This window comes from Rissa tridactyla, chromosome 8, assembly GCF_028500815.1.
Source record: "Rissa tridactyla isolate bRisTri1 chromosome 8, bRisTri1.patW.cur.20221130, whole genome shotgun sequence".
NCBI lineage: Eukaryota > Metazoa > Chordata > Aves > Charadriiformes > Laridae > Rissa > Rissa tridactyla.
The window spans coordinates 31,415,410-31,432,205 of NC_071473.1; the positions used below are offsets into that span (position 1 = coordinate 31,415,410).

At 38.0% G+C, this 16,796-nt stretch overlaps 1 long non-coding RNA gene across 1 annotated transcript in view; it reads right to left on the reverse strand.

Annotated features, from left to right (window-relative positions):
• The window catches only part of LOC128914227 (uncharacterized), a 58,366-nt gene that overhangs the window by 28,445 nt on the left and 13,125 nt on the right, over positions 1-16,796 (reverse strand). Inside the window, exon 2 of the long non-coding RNA XR_008468220.1 lies at positions 6,672-6,745. This is a non-coding gene — a long non-coding RNA (uncharacterized LOC128914227). The remainder of the gene's footprint in view (positions 1-6,671; positions 6,746-16,796) is intronic.

The window sequence follows — 16,796 nt, forward strand, 5'->3', positions numbered from 1 at the left end:
GCAATGCTCACCTTCTTCTGGGTAGGCATTCCCAAGTTGGCTTAGTTTTGTCCTTGTGTAACTGCCCAATCCAGGAGAGGATACTGCTAAGCTAAGAACATAAATATATTGCAGCAACTAAAAAATATGTTGGGCTGTGTGATTCATGGGCAAGCAAAACAATGCATAACTGACTCTCCTCAAAGTCAATCTGGGCAAGTACCACAAGAGTCCATATTAAGCAAGGTACTCCAGCAGATGCCCACTCTCAAACACGGGAGTGGATCTGTTAATTGAATCTGCTACATAGCTAGCGGACAGGGATGCAAAAAGATCACTGTGTGGCTTAACAAAATATACAAGTAATTACTGCAACAACTTACATTGTGCTTCGGTCATTTCTCCTCTGGTCACCATTATACTGATACCCTCATATGAACAAGAAAGGTACTTTTTAATAATGAAAAACAGACATCATCTTTTTCAGCATCTGTGGACAGCAAGAGCCGGAGATCAGTTATGCTGGTGAATCAAACTGATCTCAGTATCAAAAAATAAAAGTTTTAAAAGAGTATGTGATTTTTCCTGATTCTTTCTTCACCATCGTATTCTTATTGAATGATTGCAGACATAGGTCATGGTATCCTTAATGCATTTTGTCTTCAGTCATGAAGCAGATGGATATTTTTACAAGACCATGCAGGAACAGACCAGTACTTCAATTTGCTGAAGACAACAAACTCTTGCTCATTGCGAGATGCACCACTCACTAGTATGATATATATGCAAAACCATACCTGAAACAGCGCACTAACACAAGGGAGCTGATTTATCAGTGTCTCATAAAGCACAACTGTCAGTGGAACTAGGAAAGAAAGAAGCAAACCTTAATGTAACAAAATCTGAAACTTCAGAGCCACCATAAAATGCAGGAGGAAATAGAGATCAAGAACACATATGCTTTTGAAAAAGAAGATATCAACACAGCTTCAACGTCTCTTTCTGAGGCACACACAATGGCACTAGGTTTTGGAGGTCAGCTTTCCAGTAGGAAAGGTGAGGTGCAACAGTTCTCCTACAGATTGCCAGCCTATTGACATTACAGATCATCTCTTCCTTTATATTTAACTTTGCCCGCTGATCACTTAGTGCTCTTACATAGCACCAGACTTCTCACCAGCATTTTTAAAAGGACATCGACATATACCCACATCCACCACCCCCTTTCCTGGGCATCACTGGCTCTCAGGCCCCAGCTCCTTGCCTCCAGCTCCTCACTGACACTTCCTGACTCTGAAAACAGCCAAAAGGATGTCATCAACACAGGAAGATGGGATTAAACAGCCGATCAAACTTTCTTTATTCCTCTGCATACATTGCTCTACACGTGCACAGCGCACATTCTGAAGGTGTGGAAGGCCTAGACCTCCTGCATCAGGTTTAAATCCACAATTAATCAAATGGGGAGGAGACCTCATCCATAAGGATAGAGAATTTCCATCCCCATCCCTCGCACTCCAGGCCTGTGCACCCATTCACTGCAAGTAGGCTCCAATCCAGAACTCAAGACCTGCCCCACGCCTGAGGACTGGCCCTACCTAGGCAACCTACTGCTCTGGACCAACCATCAGGTACCTGGCTTGTGACAAACACAACTACCCAATCTCACTGCTTTCCTTCCCTCCTACAGGGAATCACATACAATTCTCATTTCAGCAAATACAAATCCAAAACCCCCTCACCAAATGGTACCTCTACTCTGTCACCTCTCCCAGATCAAACCCAGTTTGCCCCTTACATGCCAGCTTCTAATTATATCACTTTGCACTCTCTGCACTTGTTCCTGCTCTCCCAGGCTCCCCACCTCGCTGTCAACCACCACTCTCATTTTTAGCATAGACTCCCGGAAAGCTCACTTTTGCCGTCTTTATTTCCTTCTCATCCCTTTGCCCACAGGGAATCCCCGTTTCCAGCTCAGCTACCCCGACAAGAGCCAGCAGCCTAACCCGCAGCTGGTCAAAGCCACAAGTTTATAACTTTCTAAATTCAGCCAAAATTTCGTAACAATGATGAAACGACCAATCACTGATTTCAAAAATACATCTGTGAGAGCATGTTAGTTCAAAGAAAATAAACATAAGAATGTCAAAATGGGCAAAACTACCTATTTTCCACTAATTTCACACCTGAAAACAAATGCTTCCTGCTGAAATTTTTCAAGCAGTCAAATAAAATTTCAGATCAGTGGCTTTAATTTAACAGTTATTCACCACTGAAAATAAGTGTATGACAATGTATGTTAACGATGTCAATCAAAACAGTGGAGTTCTGGCTGTGGCACCATATTTTAGCCTTTTTTGGAGAAGATAACATCTTTTTTGTGTGTGTAAATCCACTGGCACATAATAAATACTGGCGTGAAGTGAAGTAATAATCCAAACTTACTCCTCTGATGAGGGTAATTTGCATAATTCTGGAAATAAATCTAACTTTACATTGGGTGGAAAAATTACACATTGTTAAATTATAAATCTATTACAGAAAAAGGAAAGGACATAAGGAAAAAAACCAAGACACTGATCTCTCTGTGTGTGAATCACAGACATTCACTGCATAAGCAGCACAGATAACGTGTTTCCAGCTATTTTGTCTACTTCATATCTGATAACCCAAGAAGAAAACACACTGTTAAGGATGAGTCTTGAATACTGCTCTGAACAATTGTTTAATGTTAAAAAAGAAAACGATGTTAACACTTGTAAAGAATGTGGTTTAGGACTACAGCTTGGGTTCACGCAAAGTGTGTCAGGTCACTTCTATTTTCTGCGCTGGAATCTTTGGACAATCTCCCAAACATGCATATATTATGCGACTTCTAGAGTGATCCTCATGACAACAGCCACCATTCTTTTGGCTGTAAAAGTGGAATAGTGCTCGCTTCAAATTATTTTAGCCAATAGTTTAAGGGCATCGGCTGCTCAGAAGCTGCAAAGGATCTGCTACCCTCCATTTCTAGTCTTGCTTTCTAAAACAGTAATAGAAGTAAAATGCCCAATGTAAGAGTGTCAAGTACTACAGTTAGAAAAAGGAAGATAGGTCCATCACTTCTGAGTTCATAAATAACACATATTTACTATTTAAAAAGCCTATATCCCATAAACAACCAAATAAAAACAAATCATCTTGATTTTTTCCACTTTTTGTCCTTTAGATAGCATCACATAAGAAAATTCATTTACCTTCCAGTTCCATGGTGGTTGGCTGCTGTATTTAATTCCGCAGTATAAGCTTATTGATATCACTATAATAAGTATGCAGGATCCTCAAAATGTTTCCTAGGAATTTTCTATACACATTGTTGAACAAAGGAATTCAAACCAAATCAGTAGTCAGACAAACAAACAAGACAAGCTTGACAAACAGGTCACTCAGTCACCGCTTTTCCCATCTGTCCAGGATTAAACAGTTAGTAACAAAACTTCATAGTAAATATACGCTTTGACTTACCATCTCCTAAATGTATCCATTCAGTGCTATTATTTACATAGTTCAAATTAACAGTATAATAGTCTGTAGGGCTCAGTGAAACTTGTAAATTCCACCCAATAAAAAAAAAAACAAAAAAAAACAAACCTACATTGTAACCCAGGGATTTCAGGAGTTTTGATGCATGGAAATACATATTAAATACATATTAAATATTAAACACCTTTTCAGGATGCATTGTTTTGTAAGTGATAACACATTTGTTTTACTACTTCCATGCTAACACTACAAAAATTAGCAGAAATTACAAATCAATGTATACAGTAACAAAATCATTTTCAACCTGTGTCACACAGCTTACGTATATTACACACTACACCATCCCTGTAAAACACTTAGAAGGCCAAAAGAGTAGATAGCTGGTACAAACCTTCAGGTCAAAAAGGGCAGAGTAATAAAAACCAAACATGAAAGACAAAGTAGAGAAAGTTTGCTTGTTTAAAGATCATGTTTCTCAGAGAAAGAAAAGAAAAATAATCTTTGAGCCATACATAATTACACCTGTAACTACTTGAAACAAGCTCAAATGCCATCATGAAAGACACAGAAAATTAACAGAAAGCCAAATCCTGGGTTACCTCCTACCTAACCGCAACAGCTGATTTGTTGGAAAAGTAGTGAGCAGCTTCTTCGCATCTCCCCTGCTACAGTTTCCTAACCTCGGTGGCAGAGGGAGGCTAAGGACAATTCAGACTTACCAGGATTCTTCACTAAGCAGGATGGAAAATCACACTTAAAAACACTCTGCTAAATGAGCTTCCCCTTTTTGTTAATATTTTTTATACCTTTACACATAGTGGTATCACAAAAATAATTTACCAGGTTCATCACGTTCCTTCAACTGCTGTGGTTCGTTTTGCAACTTCTCCATGATACTGCAACACATTTCCTTCCCCCTTACCTAGGGCAGGAAAATGTAACATCTAGAGCTGTTCAGCTTCTCCCCAGTCACCTGAACAGAAATTTAGCATGTTCTTGACAAGTAATTACTGATAAAAAAAAAATCTTAAACATTACCTGCAAAATTCTTTTCAGTTAAAAAGTAAAAAAAAGAAAAAAAATTGAATTGATGTGATAACTAGGTAACCATTTATACAAAATATGTAATTGAACTATTTAAATACTAAAATATCTGAGTCACCACAAATTCAATTCAGAAGCATTAGCTGAAAGTTATCATTTCTGCAATAAAATTCTCCCCTTGAACTGTAAGCCATGGAGTGAAAGAATAACATCCAGTATCATCATGATATGGAAAAGAAACAACCCTGTTATCGTTGGGATACAATGATTAGCTTAACCTACAGATACCTGACAGCATCGCCTAGTTGGTGGAAATGATTGAAGCAATCAGATCAAAACAGAACAACCGGGAAAAAAAGAAAAAAGGAAAAAAAGAAAAAAGAAAAAAAAAAGAACAAAAAAAATCACCAAAACCAAACCTCGAAGAATCCTTGAATTGATAACAGTGTGCTCTAAATTAGAGTAAAACTTGTGCAGATGCAACCCGAGCTTACCCTGAAACAATGGGCTATGACTCCACTGAATAATAAACTATCACAGGAATTTTCACGACCCCTCCATGAATGCCATCAAGTCGGTAGCTCCTGAGGGCTCATTCCTTGCCACGTCTTTTCTTTAAGGAGGAACGACTGCAGGACACAACAAGTTTCCAACCTATCCATATGCAGATGTCAGCAAGCTATGCACCTTGTTAGTAAATGGGAACAAGTACAGTCGCTTCGATAACACAGTATTACATTACAATGAATATTTGAATTAAAAACAGATGGCACAAGCTTGATTGAAAAATCAAGTTGCTTGGCAGCAGAGTGCAATACGAGGAAATGCCTGACATTAATTTTAGTAATAAAAGTTATTCCCTTAAAAGAATACTGAAAGGCAACTTCATGGAAACTCCCAATTCACCCCGGTATTTCTTGGACAGCACTTCTTACAGACTGAATAAAATAAATAAATAAATAAATCCTAAAAAGGGTCTTAACCACGACTGTTTTCCCATTTGACAGCAGGGAAAACACAGCTGTTGGCTATTTTGTAAATCTGCCTTAAGATTTTCATTCAAACTGCAGAAGGCTGAAGTTGATTACTTTCAAGGAATGAGCCAGGCTTTACGCTCCCTCAAAAAATCCTTGGAAAGGAGATGCAATGGAAATATGGTATTCAGAGCCTCCGAAGCCAGCCAAGAGAAAGAGGAACAGGCGCACACAGCCCTTCAGCTGCTCTTCAGCCCTCCGCACCTTCGCCCCCTAGTATAAGGGCCCTGCAACAAATGCTGCTGTTCGGCAAAGAAAGCATAATTCCCGCAGCAATTTAAATTATTTCCTTAGCTGATCTCCACGAGGTCAGCTGTTGACAAACCACCCCTTGGGTCCCAGCGCCAGCCCCATCTCCAAAGCCCCGTGGCGGCCGCTGCATCATCATCTGTTGCCAACCGAAGCGCGACACAGGCAGAAACCTTCCCTCCCTGGCAGAGGAAAGGAGGGACAGAATGACTTGAAAAACCAGGGAAAAACCCTCTTCCTCCCCCGGGGAGGGCAGAAGGGCCGGGCTGCCCCCCCTCCTCCGCCCGCTCCCCGGCTGCGGTACTTAGCGCCTCGTACGGGTCCCGGCCACCCTCCAGATCTCCATCTCAAACACCAGCATGCAAATGAGGATTAATTGCCCCAAACCTAGCACAGGGGCTCCCGCTTTACAGGGGAGAGAAAGGTAAGTACACAGCTGAGATGTTTTTTGTTTAGCTGTTCGGGTTAAACAAAGTGACACCGATGCTTAAACAAGCTTGAGAAAATAAAACCCATTGTCACAATAGGAAAAGCAAGTAAACACTGCAAAACTGAAAAACAGCCAATTTTCCTCTGCTTGGGATTTTCCAAGACCATTGTTTATATCCTCATACTAAAGCTTTCCCTATTTAATAAACTGATTATGTTAAACCAATGCAGACCCATGTGTAGGCCTTATTATTTTTGTTTTGATGGGCTGGGTAAAACTGCGAATTATAGGTATGAATCACGCACTTGTTTTTATTCAAACAGACCTTGAACTTTCCAAAAGGAGGACAACACACCCAAAGATTAATTTTGTGGTAACTAAAAAAAATAATAATAATAATAAAAAAATACCTTTCATTCAGCGTCTGCATGGAGTAGGCTCCTTGAGGACATAGCAGAGACTGGCCATTCCAAGGAGATGCATCCTAAAAATATAATATAAGGTTATGTAAATTAATGCTTCAAAGGTACATGCTGCAATGAAAAAGAAAATTTCACACACTGATGCAATTAGGGACAAGAAGTTAACCAGAATACATTCCTTTAATCAGTTTAGCACAAGAGATGCTGAACTCTTGGCCTTTGTGTGTTTAGTGCCATGCAGAAGTCATCTAATTTATGTTGTTGTCTATAAAAAAATTTGAATTTCCACTAATAGGGATGTCGTGTTCCTTTATGACACATCAAACAAATATTTACTTCAGTCGATGATGTCTCAGAATTGCCCCAGATAAGATATTCCTCCCAGCCCACAATTTATCTTCCCCGCACTTTGCCGATTTTTGCTTTTAGCTCATAGAAGCACACAGCTGACTTTGCTTAAACCCAGAGCCCCTCTGCTCCCCAGTGCTTCCTTCTGCCATGCGCTGCAGGGCCATCCCCCGCAGTGAAAAAGTTAAATGATATAAAATCCCTACGATGCAGTCAAAGGGAAATACCAGTGCCAGCACCCTGCAAGCAAGAATTTTCTTCACATGGAATGTATATTATTTTGAGAATAAGCAGTTACATGCACAGAAGTCTTAATTTAATAAAGAATTTAAATACGGAGCACTAATCGACTGAAGGTAACAAAAGAAAAGTTTCTCTTCAAAGACAATCACAAATTTGTACATAAGCCCATGACAGAGGAAAAGAAGAAATCGTCCTTCTCTGTGTGTTAAAGGTCATAATAATAGTTGGACCAGTAGGGAAAGCAAAGACGAGAACTATTAGCAGACGATGATTCAAGGTAAGCAAAAGGTAAGTGGAGGGAAGGAGAAAGCAAGAAGCTTTGGAGAGAAAGACTGAAGAAACTCTCAAATTCTACATTTGAAAACCTACAAATTTACTACAGATGTATTAAATCTGAAGGAAAAAAAAGTAGAGTTAAGGCAAATATAAAAACAAGTTTTTAGGGATTCTGCTAGATGTTAAAGGTATCAAATAACAACCTAACTAATCATGCTTCTATTAATAATTAATGCTTATGTCCACTTAATAAATGTTCCAATTTTTGTTCTTTTAAGTACCATAAAGTTTACTAAATATTTAGGCTCTAATTTGCCCCTTGCAAATCTCAATCTTCTCTGCAAAGAGATCAAAACCTTGAGAGTCATAGTGAGAAAACTTCCAAAGCAAATATTTTGATTGAACTAAGTACTTTTAGAGCTAAGTCTCTTCCTCTCTGTTCCAATTTGAGACCATGTTTCTTCTATGTTATACTGAACTTAGTCCATGCTAATTTGGACTTGTTTCAAAGACCTTTTTTTTTTTTCTCCTCCTTTTCAGAACAGTTCTGAAAGCAACTATCAAAAAGAAAAATCTGTGTGATGATTGAAAGGTCTATAACATTGGATATGCAAATTAAAACTAAATATACTTCGTATATTCAGAAACACTTTGTGAAATATTAGTTATTCCTTTATGACATTTCCCCCGCGCTGAAGAAATGCTCAAAAATAGTTTTGGTGAAATGACCTGCTGTTAGCAACCCTGAGAACTGTAAACTCATCCTGCAATGCAACCTGTTTTTAACTCTTATTTCACTGTTTAATTGAAACAGCCATAAAAAGATCAGATGCTTCTGAAAGAGCTTCCAACCTAAAAACATGGAAACCAGTCCTGTTTTAATTACATCTATTTTTATTAGAATTGATGAAATATAAAAATCTTAAATTAAGTGCAAACCAGCATTGCACCTCCACTATAAATAGACCTTTTTTAAGGTTGGAAGGAAATGGGAGACAACAGCACCACCAGAACTTCACCAATTAGTATGCAGGAGTATATGAATATACATTTATCTTCAATCGCAGCTACTACCTTATGCTGTCACATGAAGCTTTATATGTTCAGTATATATTCACTGCATCTAGCATTCTGTGCCAAACAATTACCTGTAATTTCATCGTGTTTCATACAACTGTGGATGCTTTGTAAATCTTTTCATTTCAAGGAAGGAAAAGAAAGACTAGAAATATGAAGCAGCTCAGCAAGTGTCATTGCATATCTTTCCAAAGGAAAAAAAAAATCATTGTGTTTTCTCACTCAGTGAAATCTAATTTTGTGTGTACGTGTCACCCTAAGAGGAATGAGAAGGGAGGCAATGTCTTGAGTGACTTTTCTGCAGTTACTTTGCATCCTTAGAGAAGTTAATTACACAAAACGTTCCCCATACTTGCTTTTACTTTTCAGCTTCTGTTTATGGTTCATTATACTATACTTACATCCTCATGGTTCCCAATGCTCCACAACATAGCTATTTGCCACATTCACATATGTTTGACTCCTTTGGGCATTCCTGTGAAGCCAGCAGGGAATTTCTTATTTAAGCAAATCCTTTTAATATAGCCAAATCTTCCATGAGTAGCTTTGAAAGTCTGTCTTATAATGTACAGACATAAAAGAGCATAATAGTAGTTGATTGACAGGCAGCTTGAACGAAGTGAGAAAGAAAGAAAGAGAAAATACATAAACAATACTTTGCCAATTGTGGAGTAATAACAGTTTTTGCCTTGGTACCCTCAGCCAGAAAATGCTGCTGGACTGTCATTACCCATCTGTATTCCTGCTGACATTACTGTTCACATTACTAAACATTAACTTCACGTTTATTATGCGCACTACTAAAATACCCATTGCAAGACAGTTCAAGAAGCACAATCGGAAGCACGTAAGTTTATTTCCCAGGAAACCCCATTTTCCATCCATTCTCTTCAGTTTTAAGCCATTTACTTTTAAATGCTCAGGACTAAATGACTCTATGTTTTATTTTTAACACTCTGACACAATATTTCCAGTAGGTGCATTCTTGGTGTGCTATGGTAATCGAGTGCTTCATTTCAGATGCCTTTGTGTCAGACAATTTTTCCATTTCCTTCAAAAAGTAAGCAGCGTGATGGTATTTGATAACCATTCACTGAAGCTGCTGCTTGAATTAAAAACAACAAAATTCTTTTAAAGCTAAATGCCATCTATCCTTCACAAGGCTATTCTTTGGGACGAGGAAACAATAGAAATAGGAAGAGGCTTTTCCAAACACAGCCTTTCTCTTCTAGAGATGCAGGAGTACTCTTGCAAAAGGGAAGAACAGCATGAAGCAGACAGAGACCATGTCCCACGCGCCTTCTACTCTGGCAAATAAAGCTGGGCAGCTCTATGTTAGAAAAACAGTTGGAGAATCACCAGGTAGCATCAGGGAAGAGCTCCCTTACTTTTATTCCCCTGTAAATGCTCAATTTTAGAATTATCTTTTGCAGCCACTAAAAATGAGCAGCCAAAAGAATAGCAGAATAATTGCATATATTTTCTCCCTGTTTCTGCAAATGTTCTTCCTCTTTGAAACCAAGGCAGCCTTTCAGATGTTCAAAACCTCTGTACATTTGGGGAAAAATTCTATGCCATGAACTGGCACAATCCAGGGGCAAAAGAGGCTTCCCCACTGCCTGGGGGAGCTTAGGAACATCATCAGGACACAGGACTTGCTACACAAATTGAAAGCAGTAACACACCTCAGACGTGGCACATCAAAAGAAGAAACGGCCGTAGCTTTAGCTCATGTTAAGTGTACCTGACTGTAGCTAATTCCATTATATTCCTAGTGGCAATAAAGCTACTCAAGTTTAACCAGCATTGCTCGTTGATGAAATTCTAGAGATTTATCTGTTAAGACCACAGAAATAATTCCATGAATTTGTTTCTTATAAGTAAACTGCTAGGCTGCCCTCAAACAGCAAAATTAAGATAAAATTAGAGTCTTGTTTCCATTAAGCAACATTAAACACTCTTAGTTCCTCCCCTTTTAGCAAAAATAGAATGCCTCATGCTAATAGATATCATTGCTGAAATTAAGAGCAAAGCAGCTGGGCAAAATCACGAGTTGAGAAACATATTCCCTTCTCCCAGGTCCCTTATGCAAGCCTATACACGGCTGTGATCCCAGCCCCCACCCCCACCCCAGTTTCTATAAATAAGATGAATATATGTCTGTTAATACCTTGTATAAAGCACATTTCTTTCATTCAATCAATGCTTTTATCAATGGACAATGCCAGGAGGTACAGAAATTTCAAAATTTCTACCTGGCACAACTGTTTTACTTACAAACTCTTACACTAACTACCAAATCTACTTTGCTCAAAACAGTTAAGACCTTGGGTCAAGGAGACAGTGGCATTAGCACTCAACAGAAAATGTGCTTCTCTACACTAAAATAGCCACTTAAGCAAGAATGTGGAAATGATTTATCTTGCAATGTTTGAAGTTGGATCTTCACCTCAGCTATGTCATGACTGCACAATCAGTCAGAGGAAGACTGTTACACTTTCATACAAAGAAAAGGATATTCAACTCTTCACTACGAGTATCTAACAAGTAATATTACCTTTCAGAAAATAAGAAAAAGCATAAATATTAGCTAGTGGAAACATTCACATTTATAACGTCGGACTTAAAGACCTTCAGTGTTCCAGTCCCCAAATATAAATCTGTGTTTAATAATACAAAGGTAATGCAATTTCACTCAATAAAGCTGTATATGTAATCCTAAATATTGCAGTGCTATATTAGTGTAAGATAATCAGAAAAATATCAAACTGAAAAGTTAAATTGAAGCTTATTAATAAAGTCTTGTAAAAGAAATCAGATTTTGAGGCAAGAAAACAGCCACATAAGTTTGACTTGGGATTCAGTGATGCTGTTTATGCATTCACTATCCTTTAATGTACAACTGAAAGGCAATTTTAAAAGTAAAAGACTATAAAAGGCTCTCCAATTAGCACACTCAATACTCATACATATACATTCACCTAACAATTTGCAGGATCAGACCCCACAGAACAACCAGATGGTGTTCTAGAGATATAACAAGTCCAGTAAGATCACAAAATGATGCACCTGTTAGATTTATATATAATTTTTTTAACCAATGTATTTATTTTCCAGACACCTAATTACCTTTAGAAATCCCCTTCCTTAAGAAATCAATTTAGCCACTAATGTAAAAAATAAGTAGTTGACATAACTATGAGCACAAGTGCTTCTATCTACTGGAACTGAGAAAGCTGCCAACTTGCAGAGAATCTGGCTCCACTATCTATTTTGCCTCTATAACTTTTACCAATGTAGGGTCTAAATAAAACTCAACCATTGAAGTCTTAAAGAATTAGAAAGTGCATGTTTCTCACATTTACAGACATTCTCTCAGCAAGAATGTCATAATTTGAATAATTGAGAAATTTGGGAATTTTAGCCAATATTTAGTCTGTTAATTTTCCTTCTCTTGACCTGTCAAAACTGTGTTTGTCCTCAAAAACAGTGAAATTCAGATGGTCTTTAGTTGTCCAATATTTCAAGGTTCCATTCATTATTCAGAAAGGTAGCAACACAGTAATTAAGACAGCATGATTACAGCCATTTTCCAGACCTGTACATACAAAAGGCTGGGTACTATACATTCTGCACTTGAATTGCAGTATTTTTGAGAACTCAGAATATTCTTTATTTTAATAATATAAATATGAAAAGAGAGGTCTAGACATTATAAATGAGGATGGCACAGGATTTCTTCTTGTCAGAAGTGAAAAATCTATGCATACATCAAGCAACAATACTCAACTTTCAAAAGGTCAACTGCAAATGAAGCTCTCTGCCATTTCTTCACTTTGATATGAATTCAGCAAAAAGACAGTGTAATTCGTTAGAAAGAAAAGGCATTATAATGGAAATAATCCTTACCTAGCATACTATACATAATTACATATGTTTATATCACTTACAGTGATGTCACATAAATTAAATTATTCATGTTTATGTTTTGAAGAGAGTGTCTAAAACCATAAATACTGCTTTTAAGGTGAGTACATCAGCGAAAGTACTAACGGCATGACATGGAGGGAGATGAATGCATGGGCCAGAGGCAACTCCATTCTGAAGGCATAGAAAATATGCCAGCAGACTTGACCTCCTGACCTGAAGTTCTAGACAGAGTATAACAAAAGAAAAGGAACAATCAGCAATTAAACTAATGGAAAAACAAGTTGGCGATCAATTTAAATAGAGTTTGTCATGGAAAGACGCTAGTCCTGTCCTGTCAGTGCCCCCACACACACACCTGGGCCAGGATAAGTGTTTTGGTAGGCCACAAAGAACAGCACGAAGAGTATGATTTATGTGAAAAATGAGTCACCTTTTTTTTTTTTGCTGGAGAGAACAAGCAACCAAGGACTGCAGAAGGTAGGCTGGCTTCCTTCCCTAATACTGCCACCTTAGAGCATCCAAAATGCAGCCTCAGAACATAAGACCACTGAGCGTGCACAAGACTAAATAAAATCCCTCACACTGTTACTTCTTTCATCACAAAAAGATGGAATAAAAAAATACCGTTTCCTACCATAACTCCTACCTGGGAGTTATCTACAGCACTCTAACACTCTGCAGCAGTCAATAAGACAGTGCTTATGACAGACTGAAAAGCGTATACGTGATTGTATGTGATGCACTACTTTAGCTTACGACAAATTTTTAAATCAAACTAAACTATAACACCTTTCCTGTGCTCAATCTGCAATATGAGAAGGTTATTCCCATTTACCTTAAAAAAGATAACACCTCAATTTAAGCTAAATTCATTTGGTTTAACTCAAAATTACAGTTTGAGGAAGTTTTATTAAAATGGTTGAGAAAAATACAATTGTTTATACAATTGACATATCGTCATCTTTATTCAGTGAGAAAAGACTGTGCAAGCATTTAATTCATTATCTGGGCAGTTACAGTTACACTTCTCAAAACTATTGTTCAGTATTGCCTGAAGTTTAACAGTGGTTCATCAATGCAATACCACCAATTTAACATGCCAACCTAAACTCATTTCTGGCTGCAGGTACTACTAGAAGGGGAAGGTGCCTTTCCTATATATCCTCCATAAAACTCCAATTATTTTAAAAAGGCTGGGGGGAATTAATTTGGTATTTGCTTTATATACAGCTGTTTAGAAAAGTCAAGTGTTTACTAGAATGAAATATCCTGCTAGAATTCTCCATTGCAAATGAAAAAAAGAAATAGTTTTGGAGGGGCAACAGAACCAGCAAGTTCCATCCTTCTGGGACTTCCATATATGTAATCACGCAACTTGCTTATACTGCAGCTCATTCGATTAAATAGCCTTCAAAGGAGTAGTTGTCTGATGGATTATTGTATTATAACTGGATAATTTGCAGCACTAGCTCATCTACACGAATATGGAACTTGCAACATCAGATAAAGTAGCTATTGTATCTGGTCACATAACTTGCCCGAGGCAATGCAATTCCTGATGCTTCAATGGGAGTTGTAAAAAGTCCAGTCCATCTTCATTGCCTTTAATATTATTTCAACTGATACACTATCCTATAATTAATAGCGTATAGTTTGCCTTCTAAAATGTTACCCCAAAACCTTTCAAGATCTTGTCAGGAGCTTGTGGTTGCAAAGCTGATCACTCAGGCTGACATTTTCATCAGCCACATACAACACTGTCAGATTCTTTCTGCGCACACGTGTACGTGAAAATAAATATATACAGTGTTTATTCAGAAAGCCCTGCTCACTTCTAAGAATAATGCTAATGAAAAATAATGAAAAATACATTGTCTTAACTAAGCAAAAAAAAAAGGGGGGGGGGGGCTTTTTCTTTGGAAATCTCTGGTACTCCCAAAGACGACTGAGTCTCAATAGGAATGTATCCTCTGTGTCAGGGGAACACTGCTGCTTATTTTCAAGAAAATCTACCTAAATTCATCCATGTAATATAAAATAGTAGTCAGCCCTATTCCTCCAGTATGCTAGAATATGTGCCTCCTGCCCTGCCAAGAGGGATAAAACCAAACTATCCATGTAAAGGCCAGTTACAACAGCTCTGTATCATGACATCGGTAAGACATCCAGGCTGCAAGCAAATACCAATCCTCTGCATCTGATGCAGAAGAAATAAAATCTATACACAGACAAAAGGAAATAGCACAGCGGGACAGGGAGTCTGGTGAAACTGGAACAGGAGAGAAGAACAGAACGTGTAGCTGAGTGCAGAAACTGGTCAGGCAAGGAATGCAGGAACAGAAATAACGAGATTAGGACAGAAGAGGAAGAAGGGTACACATAAAAGATGATGGAATTAGCAGAGCGGGAGCCAAGAGGGAAGAGAAGCAAAGACCAGTAGAGCAGGGAGATCTGAATGAGACAACTGTGGTATTTGCTTACCGAGTTAAGAGAAGCAGGACTGGAGCAAAGTAGAAGGAACAAGGGTCAAGTCCAAAATAACAAGTAAGAGTCTGTCTGCTACGGTTACTCCTTCCTGGTCCACAATAAAGACCAAAATAACAAAGTACACCATTATTAAGATATCAGCATCTACCTGTGAAAACAACTAGCAAAGATGTTTTTTCCACTGGTCCTGTTCCACGGAGGATGACAACCAGCTACTAACATCAGTTACTCTGCTAGCTCAAATGACAATGGTCCTTGCCATCCAAGGGCTTCAAGACCTGCTGCTGAACTAGAACAACATCAATACATATTCTTTTTTGCCTGCTTTCTCAGTTTGCTATCTTAAAAAAAAAAAAAAAAAGGAACAGGAAAAACATACAGAAAAACTGTACAAGAATATCAAGATTACAATTTGAAGCCATAAATTTGTTCCGAAGCTAGTTGTTAAATATTTTCTGACAAATTCCCTGAATTCAGTAACTATGAACTGACGCACATGAATAAAGGGCTGGCTTTCCATGTTATTAGAGCAAAAAGTGTTATAAAAATCAATAATCACAGTGTTCACCAATACTATGGGTTTGCATCTCAGAGGATAGTACCCTCTAACATTTTAATGGAACATTAGTCCAGTACCTACACCCTTTAAAAAATGTAACATCTTTCTATTGCAACATCTCAGAGAACCAGGGATTTTTACATAATTTTTTAGGGCATTTACATTATGTACACTTGACAAACTAAGTACACACAGAGTATGTACTGAAGAGCATTTAAAAGCATGAAAAAATATATCTGTAAGCATAAAGCAACAAAGACTTACTGTTTATAGAAGCCAGAAAAGTTGAAGATGGAAATATTGAGTTAGTCCAAACAACAACCACTGATAAAACCCAAGGACTGTGATGAAATCAAGTCTAACAAACAAAAGAAGTGTAGGGCACAGAAATGAAAGGCCTATAGCTGGTATGCCAGAAAAATGCTGACCTCAGTTAAAAGTCATTAATTAGAGTCCTACAATAGGTGAACAAAAAGTATGAAACTTCCCATTATCATTGATATCTCTATAACCACATGGAAACCTAGGATTCACTGCAACGTCACTTAGCATTACTGCCTGATCCTAAGAAACAGCCAGACCAGACCCACCGAAGAACCAAATTACATTGCTGTAATATCCAGCTTTGATTAAGCCTTGAAAAACATCTGGAATACAAAACTTACGTTCCTGCTGTCATCCATTCACTATATACATTTTAATCCCCATCCTTTTTAATCATTTTTTGCTTTCTGTTAAAAAAAAAAAAAAATCTGGCTCAACCAGTCAAGACAATCTTTTGCAACAACAGAGCCCGTGACCAGAAGAACAGCTAACAGCAATGCCTGAAACAGCCTAATGCTGTTACAACTTATCAACAGACTGATAAGATAATGCTCTGCGCCTGCCTTTCTCCAGCAGAAAGATTTCAAGTTAAAGTCTGAGCCAAAACCAGAAGCTGCGTTCTCCCTGCGTTGCTTTTTTCTTTTCTCCTGCATGAGCTTCGAACAAGAGCAGCTTCAAGGCAGGCCACTTAAGCTCACTTTCGGGGAAGCAGAGGAAAAAAGCAATTACCATCTCCCAAATAGTATAAATGAGCGTCAGCTAGATGTTTCCTTATGGTAACCTTCTACAGTTAACAAGAGAGGAAAGAAGCAAAGTTAGTAAGATATAAAGAAGCAAGCAGGATTTTATTTCAAAATGCTTTCACTGTC